The sequence below is a fragment of the Globicephala melas genome, chromosome 2 (genome assembly GCF_963455315.2).
Source record: "Globicephala melas chromosome 2, mGloMel1.2, whole genome shotgun sequence".
NCBI lineage: Eukaryota > Metazoa > Chordata > Mammalia > Artiodactyla > Delphinidae > Globicephala > Globicephala melas.
The window spans coordinates 28,048,038-28,066,807 of NC_083315.2; positions in this window are offsets into that span (position 1 = coordinate 28,048,038).

Consider the following 18,770-nt stretch of genomic DNA (forward strand, 5'->3'; position numbering starts at 1 on the left):
ATATCTATTCTCAAAAAAATAATCTAGTTCTTTTCTTCCCATTAGTTTCTTAACATAATAACTATGATTAGTGAGTTTTCTTAAATTAAAATGTGTTTAAATTCTTGAATTAAGCCCTATGTGGGCATGCTGTCTTATTTCTCATCTGTATTCTTAAGTAAAATCTACTGATAACTTTATCCAAAAGAACAAAATGCCCACAAGAATACTGAGGGAAGAAACTAAGATTCTAAATTAGAGGTAAGGGGAAGAGAAAGGGTGAACATATTTGTCGTTAACCAGAGGTATTTTATTTTTATTTTTGTATGTATGTATTTGGAACTACTTATGAACAAAGATGCATGTTTGAGAAAAGGGAAGAGGATAAAGGAATCGAGGCACAGTCACACTCCTTGGAAAGTGCTGCTTTAGGGTTTGAGTATTAACATGGGAATATTTTCTGATACATAATTAGATGAAGGAGAAAGATGATCACCATGCATCGTGTCAGGAATGGTCTAATTTTATTTAAAGCTGTCCTGGTAACAGTTTCTTGTCAAATCTCACAAGTTTTCTTCTGTATCTATGATTGTACAAACGATTTAGAAAGGCTGCCCTTTCTCAAAAATTATGGAAGTTTTCATCTATATCTTACTTAAGTAACTGTAAGCACTATTCTTCAAAATTGAACTCTGTATTTCATCTATAACTTTTTAAGTATAGTAAGTCAAGAAACCATTTATTTTTTTCCCCAGATTGTTGGTCAGTTATTTAAACTACATTTATGGAAAATTTTGAATTTCTTGCCACTTATTTGAACTAAATTGCTTATCATTAACCACATCTGTATCTGTAATGATGTTGCAGGGGAGGAAAAATGTTTCTTCTCCTGTCTTAAGTTCAGTAACTGGGTTCTGTAAATTAAACTGACCATATACAGTTAACAAACAGGAAAAAAAATTTCATATACACACAGGAGCCAAACAAATAAGAAGCTAGCTTCCTAATGGTCAAAGTTAAAAGCTTATATACCTTATATCATTAGGGAAAAGGAAGGGAGGAGAAATAGATTCTATGGGAAAAATAGGTTTCTTTACAGAGGACAAATGGGTTTTAAGAACAGAAGGGAGAAGAACTAAAGAGCAAACAATGATGAAAAATACAATAAATGAAATTAAAAATTCTCTAGAAGGAATCAATAGCAGAATAACTGAGGCAGAAGAATGGTTAAGTGACTTGGAAGATAAAATAGTGGAAATAACTACCACAGACCACAATAAAGAAAAAAGAATGAAAAGATTTGAGGACAGTCTCAGAGACTGCTGGGACAACATTAAACACACCAACATTCGAATTATAGGGGTCCCAGAAGAAGAAGAGAAAAAGAAAGGGACTGAGAAAATATTTGAAGAGATTATAGTTGAAAACTTCCTTAATATGGGAAAGGAAATATTCGGTCAAGTACAGGAAGGACAGAGAGTCCCATACAGGATAAATCCAAGGAGAAACATGCCAAGAAACATATTAATCAAACTATCAAAACTTAAATACAAAGAAAAAATATTAAAAGCAGCACGCGATACGCAACAAATAACATACAAGGGAATCCCCATCAGGTTAACAGCTGATCTTTCACCAGAAACTCTGCAAGCCAGAAGGGAGTGGCAAGACATATTTAAAGCGATGAAAGGGAAAGAGCTACAACCAAGATGACTCTACCCAGCAAGGATCTCATTCAGATTGACAGAGAAATCAAAACCTTTACAGACACACAAAAGCTAAGAGAATTCAGCACCACCAAACCAGCTTTACAACAAATACTAAAGGAACTTCTCTAGGCAGGAAACACAAGAGAAGGAAAGACCTACAATAACAAACCCAAAACAATAAAGAAAATGGTAATATGAACATACATGTCAATAACTACCTTAAATGTAAATGGATTAAATGCTCCAACCAAAAGACATAGACTGGATGAATGGATACAAAAACAAGACCCGTATATATGCTGTCTACAAGAGACCCAGCTCAGACCTAGGGACACATACAAACTGGAAGAAATGGACAAATTCTTAGAAAAGCAGAACTTTCCAAGACTGAACCAGGAAGAAATAGAAAATATAAACAGACCAATCACAAGCACTGAAATTGAGACTGTGATTAAAAATCTTCTAACAAACAAAAGCCTAGGACCAGATGGTTTCACAGGTGAATTCTATCAAACATTTAGAGAAGAGCTAACACCTATACTTCTCAAACTCTTCCAAAATATAGCAGAGGGAGGAACACTCTCAAAGCCATTCTATGAGGCCACCATCACCCTGATACCAAAACCAGACAAAGATGTCACAAAGAAAACCACAGGCCAATATCACTGATGAACAAACATGCAAAACTTCTCAACAAAACACTAGCAACAGAATCCAACAGCACAGTAAAAGGATAATACACCATGATCAAGAGGGGTTTATCCCAGGAATGAAAGGATTCTTCAATATATGCAAATCAATCAATGTGATAAACCATATTAACAACCTGAAGGAGAAAAACTATAAAATCATCTCAATAGATGCAGAAAAAGCTTTCGACAATATTCAACACCCATTTATTATAAAAATTCTCCAGAAAGTAGGCACAGAGGGAACCTACCTCAACATAATAAAGGCCATATATCATAAACCCACAGCTAACATTGTTCTCAATGGTGAAAAACTGAAACTGTTTCCTCTAAGATCAGGAACAAGACAAGGTTGCCCACTCTCACCACCCTTATTCAAAATAATTTTGGAAGTTTAAGCCACAGCAATCAGAGAAGCAAAAGAAATAAAGGGAATCCAAATCGGAAAAAAAGAAGTAAAACTGTCACTGTTTGCAGATGACATGATACTATACATAGAGAATCCTAAAGATGTGACCAGAAAACTACTAGAGCCAATCAATGCATTTGGTAAAGTAGCAGGATACAAAATTAATGCACAGAAACCTCTTGCATTACTATACACTAATGATTAAAAATCTGAAAGAGAAATTAAGGAAACACTCCCATTTCCCATTGCAACAAAAAGAATAAAATACCTAGGAGTAAGCTTACCTAAAGAGACAAAAGACCTGTATGCAGAACACTATAAGACATTGATGAAAGAAATTAAATGTGATACAAACAGATGGAGAGATATACCATGTTCTTGGATTGGAAGAATCAACACTATGAAAATGACTCTACTACCCAAAGCAAACTACAGATTCAATGCAATCTCTATCAAACTACCAATGGCAATTTTCACAGAACTAGAAAAAAAACATTTCACAATTTGTGAATCACAGAAGACCCTGAAGAGCCAAAGCAATCTTGAGAAAGGAAAACGGAGCTGGAGGAATCAGGTTCCTGGACTTCAAACTATATTATAAAGTTACAGTAATCAAGACAGTATGGTACTGGCACAAAAACAGAAATATAGATCAATGGAACAGGATAGAAAGCCCAGAGCTAAACCCACACACATATGGTCACCTTATCTTTGATAAAGGAGGCAAGAATATAAAATGGAGAAAAGACAGCCTCTTCAATAAGTGGTGCTGGGAAAACTGGACAGCTACATGTAAAAGAATCAAATTAGAACACTCCCTAACACTATACACAAAAATAAACTCAAAGTCGATTAAAGACCTAAATGTAAGGCCAGACACTATAAAACTCTTAGAGGAAAACATAGGCAGAACACTTTTTGACATAAATCACAGCAAGATCCTTTTTGACCCACCTCCTAGAGAAATGGAAATAAAAGCAAAAATAAACAAATGGGACCTAATGAAACTTAAAAGCTTTTGCACAGCAAAGGAAACCATTAACAAGAAGAAAAGACAACACTCAGAATGGGAGAAAATATTTGCAAATGAAGCAACTGACAAAGGATTAATCTTCAAAATTTACAAGCAGGTCATGCACCTCAATATCAAAAAAACAAACAACCCAATCCAAAAATGGGCAGAAGACTTAAATAGACATTTCTCCAAAGCAGACATACAGATTGCAAAGAAATACATGAAAGGATGCTCAACATCACTAATCACTAGAGAAATGCAAATCGAAACTACAGTGAGGTATCACCTCACACCAGACAGAATGGCCATCATCAAAAAATCTACAAACAGTAAATGCTGGAGAGGGTATGGAGAAAAGGGAACACTCTTGCACTGTTGGTGGGAATGTAAATTGATACAGCCACTATGGAGAACAGTACGGAGGTTCCTTAAAAAACTAAAAATAGAACTACCATACGACCCAGCAATCCCACTACTGGGCATATACCCTGAGAAAACCATAATTCAAAAAGAGTCATGTATCACAATGTTCATTGCAGCTCTATTTACAATACCCAGGACATGGAAGCAACCTAAGTGTCCGTGGACAGATGAATGGATAAAGAAGATGTGGCACATATATACAATGGAATATTACTCAGCCATATAAAGAAATGAAATTAAGTTATTTGTAGTGAAGTGGACTTAGAGTCTGTCATACAGAATGAAGTAAGTCAGAAAGAGAAAAATAATTACCATATGCTGACATGTATAAATGGAATCTAAAAAAAAAGAAAAATAGTTCTGAAGAACCTAGGGGCAGGACAGGAAGAAAGACACAGACATACAGAATGTACTTGAGGACACGGGGATGGGGAAGGGTAAGCTGGGACGAAGTGAAAGAGTGGCATGGACATATATACACTACCAAATGTAAAATAGGTAGCTAGTGGGAAGCAGCCACATAGCACAGGGAGATCAGCTCGGTGCTTTGAGACCACCTAGAGGGGTGGGATAGGGAGGTTGGGAGGGAGATGCAAGAGGGAGGAGATATGGGGATATATGTATATGTATAGCTGATTCACTTTGTTATAAAGCAGAAACTAACACACCATTGTAAAACAATTATACTCCAATAAAGATGTTAAAAAAAAAACAAACATAGTTTGACTGATCAAAACTCCAATATTTGCCACAATACTAAAGTATGTTCAACCCTCAGATGCACAAGGCGCAAAGTTCCAGAAATGCCGCAGGGTCTCTGGCATCTCTTGACGTCTGTGGTTTTTCCTGAATGGGCTTCAAGTGTTATTGAGGGAATTAGACTGTGGGGGTGTGGCAGGGAAGTGACCAGACTTTCAAACAGTCAGTATCAACCAGCTGACTTCTGAACGAGCCTCCATTTTATATTTTTCTTTTTTATATTCTTGCCTCCTTTATCAAAAATAAGGTGACCATATGTGTGTGGGTTTATCTCTGGGCTTTCTATCTTGTCCCATTGATCTATGTTTCTGTTTTTGTGCCAGTACCATACTGTCTTGATTACTGTAGCTCTGTATTCTAGTCTGAAGTCTGGGAGCCTGATTCCTCCAGCTCCGTTTTTCTTTCTCAAGATTGCTTTGGCTCTTCGGAGTCTTTTGTATTTCCATATAAATTGTGCAATTTTTTGTTCTAGTTCTGTGAAATTACCAATGCTATTGGTAATTTGATAGGGATTGCATTGAATCTGTAGATTGCTTTGGGTAGTAGAGTCATTTTCACAATGTTGATTCTTCCAATCCAAGAACACGGTCTATCTCTCCATCTGTTTTTATCATCTTCAATTTCTTTCATCAGGGTTTTATAGTTTTCTGCGTACAGGTCTTTTGTCTCGTTTGGTAGGTTTATTCCTAGGTATTTTATTCTTTTTGTTGCAATGGTAAATGGGACCAAATATGGTTTTTAACATTATTCTAAAACCAAAAAGAGGTTATTTTTTGTGACACTGTCCAATTCTATTGTTATGTAACCAAACATTGCATTCATTTTATCATTCTGTTGTTTAACACTGAGCTTCTTCTAGATATTAAATGAAAAGGATGGCTCGCTTTGAGGAGGACTATAAAAAGGCAGCAGTTGAGAAGAGGTAGCATGATCTGAGCAGCAGTAAAGAAATGAGAACGGACCCTCTTGAAACAGCAGTCCAAGCTGCAGGACCTAGGAGAACAGGAATAAATCTAAACCTCACCCAAAAAGGAGAATTTTTGCTCTCTCTCATATAGCCTGATATTAATACATGCTAAGAAATATATGAAAATTAGTCTGAGAGTTGGCAATACGAATTAGTTGTCATGAAGTGATAAAAAATGACACTGATTTTCAAAAACACTTGTAAAGGATACTTTGGAAATTTGTATTTTAATTCACATGACTTTACAGATTTTATCACTGCAAAGGGGGACAAAAACCCATTGCTGGAAGCACGTGGTAACAATTAAAGTGTTATGTGCAGCCTATTCTTGAGAAGGGTATATTTATAGATTTCATAATAGGCTACCTTTTAATTTTTGTTTTTTTTCCTATATCTTTCTGTTCAGATTTATATTTTAATGTGCCTTAAAACATCATCACCTGAAAAAGAACGAAATGCTTATCTGCTTAATGAATAATGCAGTTTTCTAAGAAATGAGAAATAACTACCCTAAACATTTCAATTGGACATAAAATTCCTTAAATTTTTAAATAACAACGTAGCTTTACTACTGTCCTTTGGAAATGGTTAAAGATCTAAGTCAGTTGCAGTTCCAAGCACATTACAGCATAAATTGACCAAAGTCAGAGTAACACTTTACTGTGACAAACACTAACTTTTCATGCATCAGTGAGAAATCAACTGAAATCCTTGTGGGCAAGAAGCCACAGCATAGAATTAGGATCCACTGGCAGTATGGGTGTATTTTTATCACAAAGCTCTCAAACAATGATTGTTTTATAAGATCATATATGTGTATATATATATATGTGTATATATATACACACATGCGTGCACACACACACATACCCCCATAGATTTAGCAGAACGTTGAAAAGAAATATGATAAAGTGATCATACTACAGCTTTGCAGGTAATTATACACAAAGAAGAATGTTGAAGAACATGGATTTTTCTTATCACATTAAAACCAGCCTCCAGGTTCTTTAATTTCAGAAATCGGGAAATGCAGGATTCTCTACGATGAACAATATTTTTAGTGAGATAATAAAAACACTGTGTAATTACATACTGTTTTTAAGCTGAGTGCTTGGCAAACATTGTCCTGAAAGCACACTGTCGAGTTGGCCATGCTTTCTCTTTAATTTGGAAATGCTCATTTATATGTGCTGAAAAGAATTACAATTTAGAGAATATATGATGATGAACGTAGGTGAGCAGAGGGTGAATATAAGTCCTGCAGATTATTTTCTAAGGAAGACCAAAAATGCAATTAAGGGTTTCTTTACATAAATCATGGCTCACGTACTCTCGTATTCATTTATTTATATATACATTAAACAAACTTCAGTTGAGGGTGTACCTCACGCTAGAGATTTTATTAGTGTATACAACAAACAAAACAAAACAGACAAAACAAAACGACAGCAAAAAGACCTTGATCTCAGGCTTAATATGATAAAGGTTTGCTTTATTCTAACACACTCAATGTCCCCATGGGAGGTTGGATCCCGCTGCTACTTGCTGTCACTCAGGGTCTCAGGCTCCTTCTGTCCAGGAATCTGATCACCCCCTGGGGCCTCCGGTTATGTTTTTGCTTGAGGAAAAGACAGAGGCCTTTCTACAACCACCTCCAAGATCTGCCCCCAGGCCTGTGACCACAGTTAAACTGGAGCAAAACTGGCCGGAGGCCCTGGGCGGGTTCAGTGACCAGCCAGTGCGCACCTGCGGCCGTGCCGAGAAAGGCATGGGGCCAGATTCCACGTGCACGAGTTCAGGTGAGGCACATGTCACGCTGGGTGAGGGAATTTCTCAGGGTAAGAGCATCTCCCAGGATGCAGGACTTAACCCGTGGCAGGGACCCGGGGATAATGCCACCACGTTGCTGAAGCAGCTCTTCCAGCAGTAGGGACCATGACTGCCCACAATAAGAGAAGCAGCAGTTATGAAGGAACCAGAAGGCTGGGAGGTTTGTGTGCTACAGCGGCTGTGTTGTGTGCGTAGCTTCCCGGCGCTGCAGTCACAGATTCCGGCAAACCTGGTGCTTGAAACAGCACACTTTATTACCCCACAGTTCTGAGACCAGAAATCAGAATTCAGTTTCACTGGGCTGAAACCACAGCATCCAGGTCTGTGCTCCCTCTGGAGGGTCTAGGGGAGCATCTGTGGTCCACTTCCCAGCTTCCAGGGCAGCATCCTGGGCTCCTGGCCCCTTTGGGCATCTCCAGAGCCTCGGCTTAGCACCTCCACTATCATCTCACCGCCTTCTCTGCTTCCTGCTATGAGGACCCTTCTGTTTGCCTGAGGGCCCATCTGGGTAATCCAGGATAATCTTCTGTCTCTAGACCGTTAGCTTAATCACATCTGCCAGGTCCCCGTGACCACGTGGGCACACTCGGGGGCCGCCGTTGACCAGCACACTATGTATTCCATCCCAATGCAGCCTGGTATCCACTGCATTTATGATGCTGAAGAGGAGGAGGGTTAGGGGTACTTCTCTCCAGGCCGAGGCTCCATTAGCAGGTGCTGTCAAACTCTTAGGCTCAATGACAGCAATGGAATGAGAGGATTCCTGCATAACAGAGTCATCGCATATGGAACCGGGGGAATAACTGAGGTCCTGGCCCAGCTCCGGCTCACAGGGTGTCTACTGTCTCCTTGACGAGACAGTGATGGAAGGTCCATGGAAGCACCACAGAGAAGCCCACTCAAAGATGACACACAGCACGCACATGGAAGTAGGACGTGCCCTAAATCAGCGACCCATGAGCTACTGCTCCGTGCACAACATACATCCAAGACAGGAAAGTGAGGGTTAGAGTGGACCCATGTACCAGAACTCCTAGAGACGCATTTTGGGAATTCATGCTTTCTGCACTTTACAACTCTGGGCTCGGAAGGTTTAGAAGCCCTGATTCCCACCAGGAATCTTCCCACCAGGGGAGCAAAAGACCCAATGTTACCTCCCTCCTCAGGGGGCCTGGGAGATGAAGAGCACAAGGGCCCAGTGGTCGAGGCCATTGCTGCTTCTCCTCTGCAGCCCAGCTTCTCCCTCTGGATAATACGGACCCAAATATTGTTTTTCACTATCATTCAGTTCAAAATATTTTCATATTATCACTGAACGTACCATCTAATCCACAGATTATTTCACAGTCTTGTTTGATATCCAAACACTTAGGCACTTTTGTTTGTCCTGCCCTTAGTGATTTCTGGATGAATCCTGCTGGGGTCAGTGAACACACTTCACAGGATTTCAACCCTTGGAAATATGCTCAGACTTATTTTACGGCCCAGCATGCGGTCTATTCTGGTAAATGTTTCGGGTGCCCATGGAAAAGTGTATTCTACAGTTTGAATGCAGTGTCTATATACATCAAATAGATAAAGTGCATTAACTGAGTTGCTTAAATCTACTACGTATTCATTGTTTTCTTCCTGCTCATTCTAGCGGTTATTAAGATGGACGTGTTAAAATCTTGAATCATGGTCGTGTCAGGACCTGAAAGTTGACATCCAGGGGTGGAACACCAATTCTGCCACTTAGTTTTTGCAAACGTAGTTGTGCAATTTTTCTTAAATTACTTAAGACTTGAGTAAAGTATATTGCAGGTGAAAAGATCTCCTAGGATTTTACCATTGTTTGAAATATTCAAATAAAACACGCCTTCTTTTCCTAATGTGTTATTGAATTCTGAGGCTATTAAATGTTCACTGTCAGAGAAATCTCTTCCCAGTTTTTTTGGAACATAAGTTGCGATTGTAAAATTTTCTATCCAACAGAAATGTCTACAAATCCATCCATCCTCTTTGAGGTTGTGCATTCCAAGGACGATGAGGTCTGATGCAGCAAAGCTCAAGGACATCCTGTACGTACTTCTAAGACTCTCACTGCTTCTTACTCTATCACAGCCAGGTGCTTCTCACCTGGGTCAGGGTGACGGCACTGAACACAAAGCAAGAAATCTCCCTTCTCATCACAGCTGGGCCCCTAACCAACACTGTGATTGTGGACAAGCAATTCGATCTCTCTGGGGGATCAAAGCTTATTTACTTATGAAATGGATTGGTTTTGTATTAGTGTTCTTCAGCCGTTTTTTTTCTTTTCTCAGAACTATCCAAGAAAAGACTTTGGAACAGAGGCGTGAGTCTCGTGTGTAAAAATCACCTGGGAGCTGCACTGGAGGTAGGAATTGTGGGCCCAACTCAGAGATGGAGATTATCTGATTCTGATTTCTGATATAATCAGGGGAGGGTCCAATATCCAAACCACTTTAGAAAGAGCAAAACCCCACAATCTGATAGCACTTCAGCATCCCCCCTCAGTTCTGTTTTAACCAGAGCTGCTCAGTTTTTATGTTTTTTGAACATTGGGTTTGGCATAAGATTTCTTTTGAAAAATAGAATTCCTTAAAAAAAAGATATATGTATTGTATATGTATACGTTTTGTATATATAAGTAAATATATATTTGAAAACTAATGCAATAATGAATGTTCATTTCCTACTTGTGTATGACATAAGAAACACGCAATGATATATTATTTATGTGTTATTTTTACTTATTTTTAATGAAGTATAGTTAATTTACAATGCTGTGTTAGTTTCTGGTATACAGCAAGGTGATTCAGTAATATGCATATATATTCTTTTTCATATTCTTTGCCATTATGGTTTACCACAGGATACTGAATACAGTTCCCTGTGCTGTACAGTAGGACCCTGTTGTTTATTTATGCATTCTTTTTGGAAGACCGATGTGACAGATGACTCTAGAGCTCTCACACTCTAAGATGCTGTGATCACTCTGCTTCCTTCCCTTGACGGTCCATAGACTCAAGGTTCTGTTCAGACTTACATGTGAACACGTTCTGTCAGAACAAATTGCTTAAAGCATCAAAGGAGTGCAAATGTAATGTAGGGACTGTCTAAGTGACCTGGAGGTCATGATGAGATCAGTGTGATCACAAATCCTGTCACAGCTTTGTGAAATAAGCAAGATATCAAGTCCTTACTAACCCTCACCTGCACTAGAGCAGACTGCCCATGTTGGGATTGAAGGTATTGGATATTACATGTGGCCGCTCCATGTCAGGGTGTAGAGCATGCCCAGTGGTCAATGGGTTAATTTGGGCTGGAATGTCTCATCCCCAGAGTTCAACCACCAACTACATGAACCCAAATAAATGTGTTTCTCTTCCTGCATCATTTACTTGATTATTTTAAGCATCATATTTGTTCTCCTTAACTTCCAGGATTGATGGATAGGTGAAAGACGAGGTAATGTGTGCAAAAGAGATTTATAAACTATAAACTAAAGATAAACTAAAAATGTGAAAAGAAATTGATATATAAGCATCAAGCAGACTTAGGGTCACACACGCCGCATCTTCAGAATATGTGGACATAATGCACTCAGGCAATAAATCAAATAAAAAAGAGGGAGTAAATTGGATGAAACATTTACTATACCCACTGCTGCCAGGAATCCCTGTTTTGTTAAGCTCAGGAGGGTGTGCATTGTGTGTGGCAGACAACTCTGTGTTATCAAGCCTGGCATATCAAGAGCAGAAAAGCAGTAACCTGCAAGGATACTGACTTACAAAAACAAATGATCTGGGCCTCTTGGCAATTGTGAGCAGTCCCAATGTGGACCCAAAATGCCAAGTAAACTTTCTTATAATCGTTTTCAAGGTTTTGGCTTTTTTTTTTTTTTTTTTTTACTGGAGTGTATATTCTTCGAAAACTTGCATTTGTTTAAGATGCCATACTTCTCTAGGATGTCTTTAATCATTGGTTGCTTACACTTGCAATCATGTCTTATTTCTTTTATAATTCTTTATTTGGAACTCAGCTAAATGAATATCATAGTTAATACTGAGAAACTACTTACTCATTTAAATGAAAAGAAATGGAATTTTCATTAGTAAAAATAGTTCTTCATCTTTAAATGAGAAGAAAAGGACAATAATGTATAGCCAATAATGATGGGTAAATCAGTTTAGCACTCTTTCTCAGTGAAGGCCATTTCATTTCTCTTTGCAGGGAGAAAAAATTAAAATAAAAAAATCACATTTTCAGTAGTAAGTTGAACAGATTTGAACAGAAAGAGGAATCCCACTTCATGCTCTGAGTGATGTTATCTTAACATGACACTTTTTTTTTTTCAAATTTTTCATCTCAGCCATCCATCTCTGAGAGGAAAGCATGATGTTTTATGTGGCAGAAGGCAGAAGATGCTTTGGTGAATTATCTTTTCAGAGGCGCTTGTCTTTTCCTGGAAGCTCAGTGATTACCACTGAGGGCTCTAAAACGAATGCTTTTTCTTGGTCATTAAGCTGGAAGGCTGGGTTACCTCAGTAATTAAAAAGCTCAATTCATTTGAGTCAAGAGGGCTGCCTGTGGCCAGCGGTGTTGGCCAGACTGCTCTGAGCAGGAGGGAAAGTTCCAGCTGAGAGAGGTTTTTAAAGTTTAACTTGAAAACACGCTTGGAGCCTCTGATCCCATCAGGTGGCTACTTGTCAAATATGTTCTGCCACCATTAGCTGATCTGGGGAATAATTTGTCTGCCCTTCAAAAAAATTAAGTCGGAATCCAGGCTTTCCCAGGCAGGAAATAGCAGCCTGCAGGATTATTTGAAAGTGTAACTGGCTGGACCATGAAAAGAAAATTAACAACTGTCAGAGTAACAGCACTACTTTTCCCCATGTTCAAGAAGAGACTGTCTTTACAATTTGATCAAAATCAGTAGTTTTATTTCTAAACTGTAGAGTAGGTGTTGCACCTTCCTGATGTTGCCAAATGCTTCCAGGGTCTCAATTTGCTTTTAAAAGTGGTAGAGTCCAAAAGAAATGGACTATTAGTTTTTTTTCCAGAAAGTCATTTCCTTGTTTCGCTCCACCAAAGAATTTACCTAGGAACTATTGAAAAATTATTCTTAAGCATGAAATACTTTGAAGGAATAAAATTAATTTACAATAATACCTAAACAAAGTTAAAACAGGGAAATATGCCTATGGATAATTAAAAAATATTATTGAGTTCTATGTCAGACAAAGTGGAGAAAATCAGATGTGTAAAGTTGTCCAAGCAAGGTTCTCAGAGGCAAAGTTAGAAAGAAAGACGAACATATGAGGACAGTACTAAGAACATAGTAAGTTCTACGATACTGAGATATTCATTAATCATTCATAAACTTTATAGATCAATCTGGCCCAGAGGAGTCAGAAGATCTGCACAGAGGACATGAGAATATTTCCTTTGTTCACTTTGTGAAAACATGGACAAAAGGTTTTGTCAACTCAAGCTACTCTTGTTTAGTTGCCCAGAGTCTTGGGAATTTTGAAGCTGACAGTAGAGGAATATACAACCCGTGTAGAATCCCAGCAGCGATGCCATCCATGTAAAGGGAGGAAACTATGAAAGCACAGTTGCAAAATGGAGAAGCCACAGCCTGCCACCATTCGTTTATCTAAGTAGACACCTCTTAGAAATTACCCCACTTTTATTCTACAATTTTCTAAACCCTTACACCAGGCTTTGAAAAGAGACATTGATCTGTATCATCGTTTACAGAGTGCTGAACCTGCAAAGATACAACAGGAAATCAGGGGAGGGACTTCCCTGGCGGTCCAGTGGTTAAGACTTTGCCTTCCACTGCAGGAGGTGTGGGTTCAATCCCTGGTCAGGAGGCTAAGATCCCACATGCCTCTCGGCCAATAAAACCAAAACATAAAACAGAAGCAAAATTGTAACAAATTCAATACAGACTTAAAAAAATGGTCCACATCAAAAAAAAAAAATCTTTAAAAAAAGCAAGGAAATCAGGGGAAGGGCCAGGGTAAGAAATGATCACCTTCAAGGCACATCTAGGAGCTTCTCTAGAGAACAGAGCTGGGCTCTGTCGGAATCGCTTCATTAAAGAAGTGGCATTTCACTGCGATGCCGACAGGCAGAATAGGGAGCAGTTTTCAATCCCGGTGAGTTTCTCCAGGAGTAGCAAATGTGAAGGATTGTTTCCCCAACATATGCAAATTCCCTCTCCCCTCGCTGTGTTTTGTTTACCTCGGTGCAGTTATTACAGATGATGGGAACCCATCATTCACTGCGTTGCAAGCATCCGCTAAGCCCCAGAAGAAATATACCTGCATTGTTTTGTGTGTGTCTTTGTTCTGTGAGTCCCGGCACCCACTTACGGTCACCCCCAGCCAGCGCCACTGAGTGAAGGCGAGGGCCGTGCAGGACGGCTGCTCTGCTGAGGAAGGGGGAGCTGAGAGACACAAGGCTGGACTCCCTGATCTAAAAGTCCACTGTCACCTGCCTCGCAGGGCAACTAGTGGGAACAAACAGCCACAAAGTCTCAGTGCTACACAAAAATAAGCACCCTCTTTTCTCTGCTAATCTTGGTTGGGTTCGTTGGGTGGCTCAGCTGGTGGATGGGTGGCTCTCTGGGACAGCTCAGGCCCATGTCTCTTCCCCTCTTTCCAGCATCTTGGGCTAGTCTGAGATGTTCTCATGGTTATGAGCCAATGGGGACCTAGGTATCCTACCGCCAAGGTCTGGAATTGGCTGGTTGGAGCTCCCCCTCTTTCTACCAGATCGAGTCAGATGGTCAGTAGAGTCATGTGATGCAGAAATACACTCTGCCCTCTCCTGAGAGAGGAAAGCCGCACAGTAAAGGGACAGGTTTAGGGAACATGAAAAACTGGGGCCAGTCGTGCAGTGCAATATGCTGCCTTTGCAGCAAACTCCTGAAACACAATGTAAACACCAAATCACAACCACCCCCTGAAGCACAGTTACAACCTTGTTTTTAACTAGTGGCAAAGCCATATCACTAATGACGAAATGTTAAGAACAGAGCATCTACCAGCATTGAAACAACACAGAAAAGCTCCTCCGGGGTACGTCTGTGTGAGAAGAACCAGGATCAGCAAGCAGACACCATGCCACAAACTCATATGAGCTAAAGATAAGAACCTGTGAAAAATGCACGTTTGCAGATTCTCTTAACAAAAGGGGATGCTGTAGGCCACTTGCTCTCAGCTCACGGGTCACAAAATTAAAGGCATTTCAATCAGCTGTAGAATTGGATGCATGTTTGACTACTGGAACACTCACATCTCCTGTACACACGAGCTGAAGGACACACAGTGTGGGTTCTGCAAGATGCATGAGGTCAAAGGTTGAGAGTCATGTTTCTCAGCCACTCACACATACCTATGTGTCTACTGTAGACTCATCTTTACATGGAAAGAATTGAAAACTATGGCCCCCCCTACCCCTTCTGTGAAATCTAAATTCCAAACAAAATCTCAATTTTTTTTTCCATTTTGCTTTGAGCTGTATAGGTTTTTTATCCACATTGATTATTTGCAAGAGAGAGTCTTAAAAGTTCAGAACAACTTTAACATGCCTTTTCTTTGTATCATTACCATAAATACCCTCCCAAGGGCGAGAGGATTTCTTTAAAATTATACATAGTGTTGTGTTGGATTGTCAGACAAGATGCCTGGGTGGCAAGAGACCTTTAGCCACCAACCGTTACATCAGAGAGAGGACCCTCTGCAGCTCTGTCTCCTATCCTAAGCTAACTGGCCTTTACAGATTCACACTTGGATGGACGCACGTGACCCAGCACAGATACCCAGCTCCCGGGGATGCCAGTCCAGCTGAGTACTGAAAACCTTCATTTACCTCTGCTAAAATGTGGTATGGCCACTCCTTACCCCTGCGTGTTATCAGAACGTTCTTTAGAAAAGACGTGGGGAGCTCCTGAAAGGCCCCCTCCTCAGTTGATATATCTCCCTAAAATTGCTGGCAGCTTCCCCACCGCACCTGTCCCTGTCCCGGGATGTTAGGACTTGTTTCCAAAGCTGAGAATGAATGGCTCCTGCTTCCTGAAACTGACAGCATCGTGGAGAAAAGTCCTACCCCCAGAATAACGACAACTGTCCCTCAAATCTTCTGCTCCTTTTATTGAATTAAAAATGTGAAAGGGTGGGAAGCCAAGAGAGTCTGAAACAGCTAAATATGCCTTTGAAATTCTGAACAGATGACCATACAAAGTGTTATGAGAAAGAAAAATATTCTAATTCTGAATTCATTGATAACCAGCAGTGAGTGATCTTAAGCAACATCATTTCCCCCTGCATTTTATCTCAAAAAAGTGAATGATAGTAAACACTTTGATTTCTTCAAAACATTTTCATCTAAGATTACATTACTACTTTTTAAAATAATAATTCAACGGCTTGATGATGTTTCTTACAAAGGTGGCAGAAGGAATGATTAAAGTAGAAAAGAAGGAAATTAAGAGAATAAGAACCAAGGAACATCCCACTTCTCATTACCCTTATACAAATGGTACTGTCATTCCTGAACACAGATATCATCTGTTAGTTACAAGAAATAAAGAAACGGCAAGCTGAATATTTGTAGAAAAGCACAGATGACATTAAGCTGTCTAAGTCACTAAACGGCTACACTTTTGCTGGAATTAAACAAAAAGAATCTTAGCCCGCCATGTCTATTTGCAGCTGCTCTCATGGGCGTGCTCCAAGTTCAGACTGGGCATCCACAGTCATCACCGTATCAGAACATCTGAAAAGGTGGTTTTTAATCATGCAGATTTGTGTGAACTCTTAAGTCCAAGTAAAAATATAAGGAGAACAAGGCACTCTACACAGAAGGCAGCCACCTTTGACAACCCAGCTCCTACAGTTCTGAGACGTGTGGAAAGGAAGTAAGATTAATTTCTATTTGGGCAGGTGGCCAATGGTAGGTTATAGGTGGGTTTTGTCACAGCAAATCAGAAAATCACATAATCTGAAAATGAATTCAGGCAACACCAGCGATCTTAATGCTTTTGGTCTCAATGCAGTGGTGATTTTAGGCCAAATCATCCATACTTAGAGCTGACCTGGATGCAGAGGAAGGGGAGACAGGTGTGTTTTACCTTCTCAAGGGGCATCGTGAATGCAGTTTACTTACGTCGCTGCTAATGCCCTTGGCTTCCCTGTCGCTTTTCAGGTTTTCACTGACTGAAGTGAAGCAGAGACAGTTCTATGGAAACTTGAAAGGAGCCCCTGATTTACAGTCATGCTCAATCACTCAGCAAACGTACACTGGGCTCCAAACATCAGCCCGGCAGTGTTGAGATCAGGGACCACAATAGTGAAAAGGCCAGCGTTTCTGCTCCCTTAAAATTGGGTGGAGTGCCCAAAGAGTCTATGTGTTGATAGGGAAGCAAACGGCCTTGGATGTTCTAACAGGAAAACGGGGGGACATTGAACACCCTTAGACCGGAAGATGCTCTTGGACACTGCTTTATCTTGTATTAAAATTTAGCATCTCTATTCAAAAACCTCCACCACGTATTCTTTCTTTTAAAAAGGTAATGGGTAAGGTACAGATGCATGGTCAAAAATGATTGGTTTTATGATCTCTTAAAGCCTCACAGTTTATAAAATATACTTATTCTTATATTTGACATAATAACAAGGATAGAAGCCAGTATTTCCTTAGATTATCCACTTACACTCTTTATACTTGGCAGGTATTTTTCTATGTTTTGCTTCCATGTGACTGTGTAAAAATGGCCTAATATAACTTGATATTCTTTGCTTTTGGACAAGATCAATGTAGATGTAAAAATATATTTTAAAATGGTCTACTTTTTCCTCAAAGTATCTTTTTCTCAAGAGAAGTCTGTTTTTTTTTAATAGTTTTTCACTGTTTTCTTTTTCTTCAGTCATGAGCAACATCATTCTATATTTTACAAAAGATAACGGAATAACTGACAAAAGCTTTAAACATGCTTCTATTAAAACATAAAACCTAGTCTAATAAAATAATTAGTAATCTTGACTCACGTGTAATTTTTAAAAAGAACCTCTTTGATTCTGGCGCATTAACCTGACAGGTGGCGGTGGCGTCATAACCCCATCCTTGAATTCTCAATCATTTTTCCTCAAAGGACATTTCTGAATTTTTAATTTCTGTAGACTCTAGGACAGATTAATTTTGAATACTGAAATCAACTCAGTATAGGTCTACAATAACTACAATACAATTACTGTTATAACATGTTTGTCTAAAGAAAATCCTTATTCTCTGCACCACCCCGTTTCCCTTTTTCACAGTGCCATGCTTTGGATTCTCATATAAAAATAAAGCAAAGTTCCTGCGTGTTCCAGTGAACACTTAATTTTCATGTGAGGCATTGGAAAATCTATTAACCTTTTAACTTAATTGTTATTAATATTAGCACGTGTCATTAGCTGCAGCAAAAAGAGGCTTTCTTATTGATGGAAATCGGGTGTCACACCCCTGACGTGCTGTGGCATCCTGGTTAGGAGACATTGATCGCCAGACCGAATGATCCCTCTGATGGATGGTTTGGGCATGTGGCTAATTTTCAGTTGATGACAAGGGGAAGCTGTCACAGACACAATGATCAGGATCCATCGTGTTAGAAGACAAATCTCATGGCTCATGCGTTCCTGGCCTAGGTCAAGCTTCCTTCGTGTCCTGAGTAATACACAGTCTGTTTCTCTGACCCTGGCGTCTCCTGTCTTTTGTTAGTAGGAAACTGGGGCTGGCTATTTGGTTAGCTTACAAGCAGGGTGAAATTCAGACCTTTAGTTTCAAACCTAACACATGTGTGCACAGACAGAACACAAATGCATCTAGAGCAAAATACAGAAGACAATGTCTAGATCCAAAGTAGTAAAGAAGTGACTGATAGGTTCACTTCTAGTTCTATTACTACAAAGATCATACATGTTATGCATGTGAC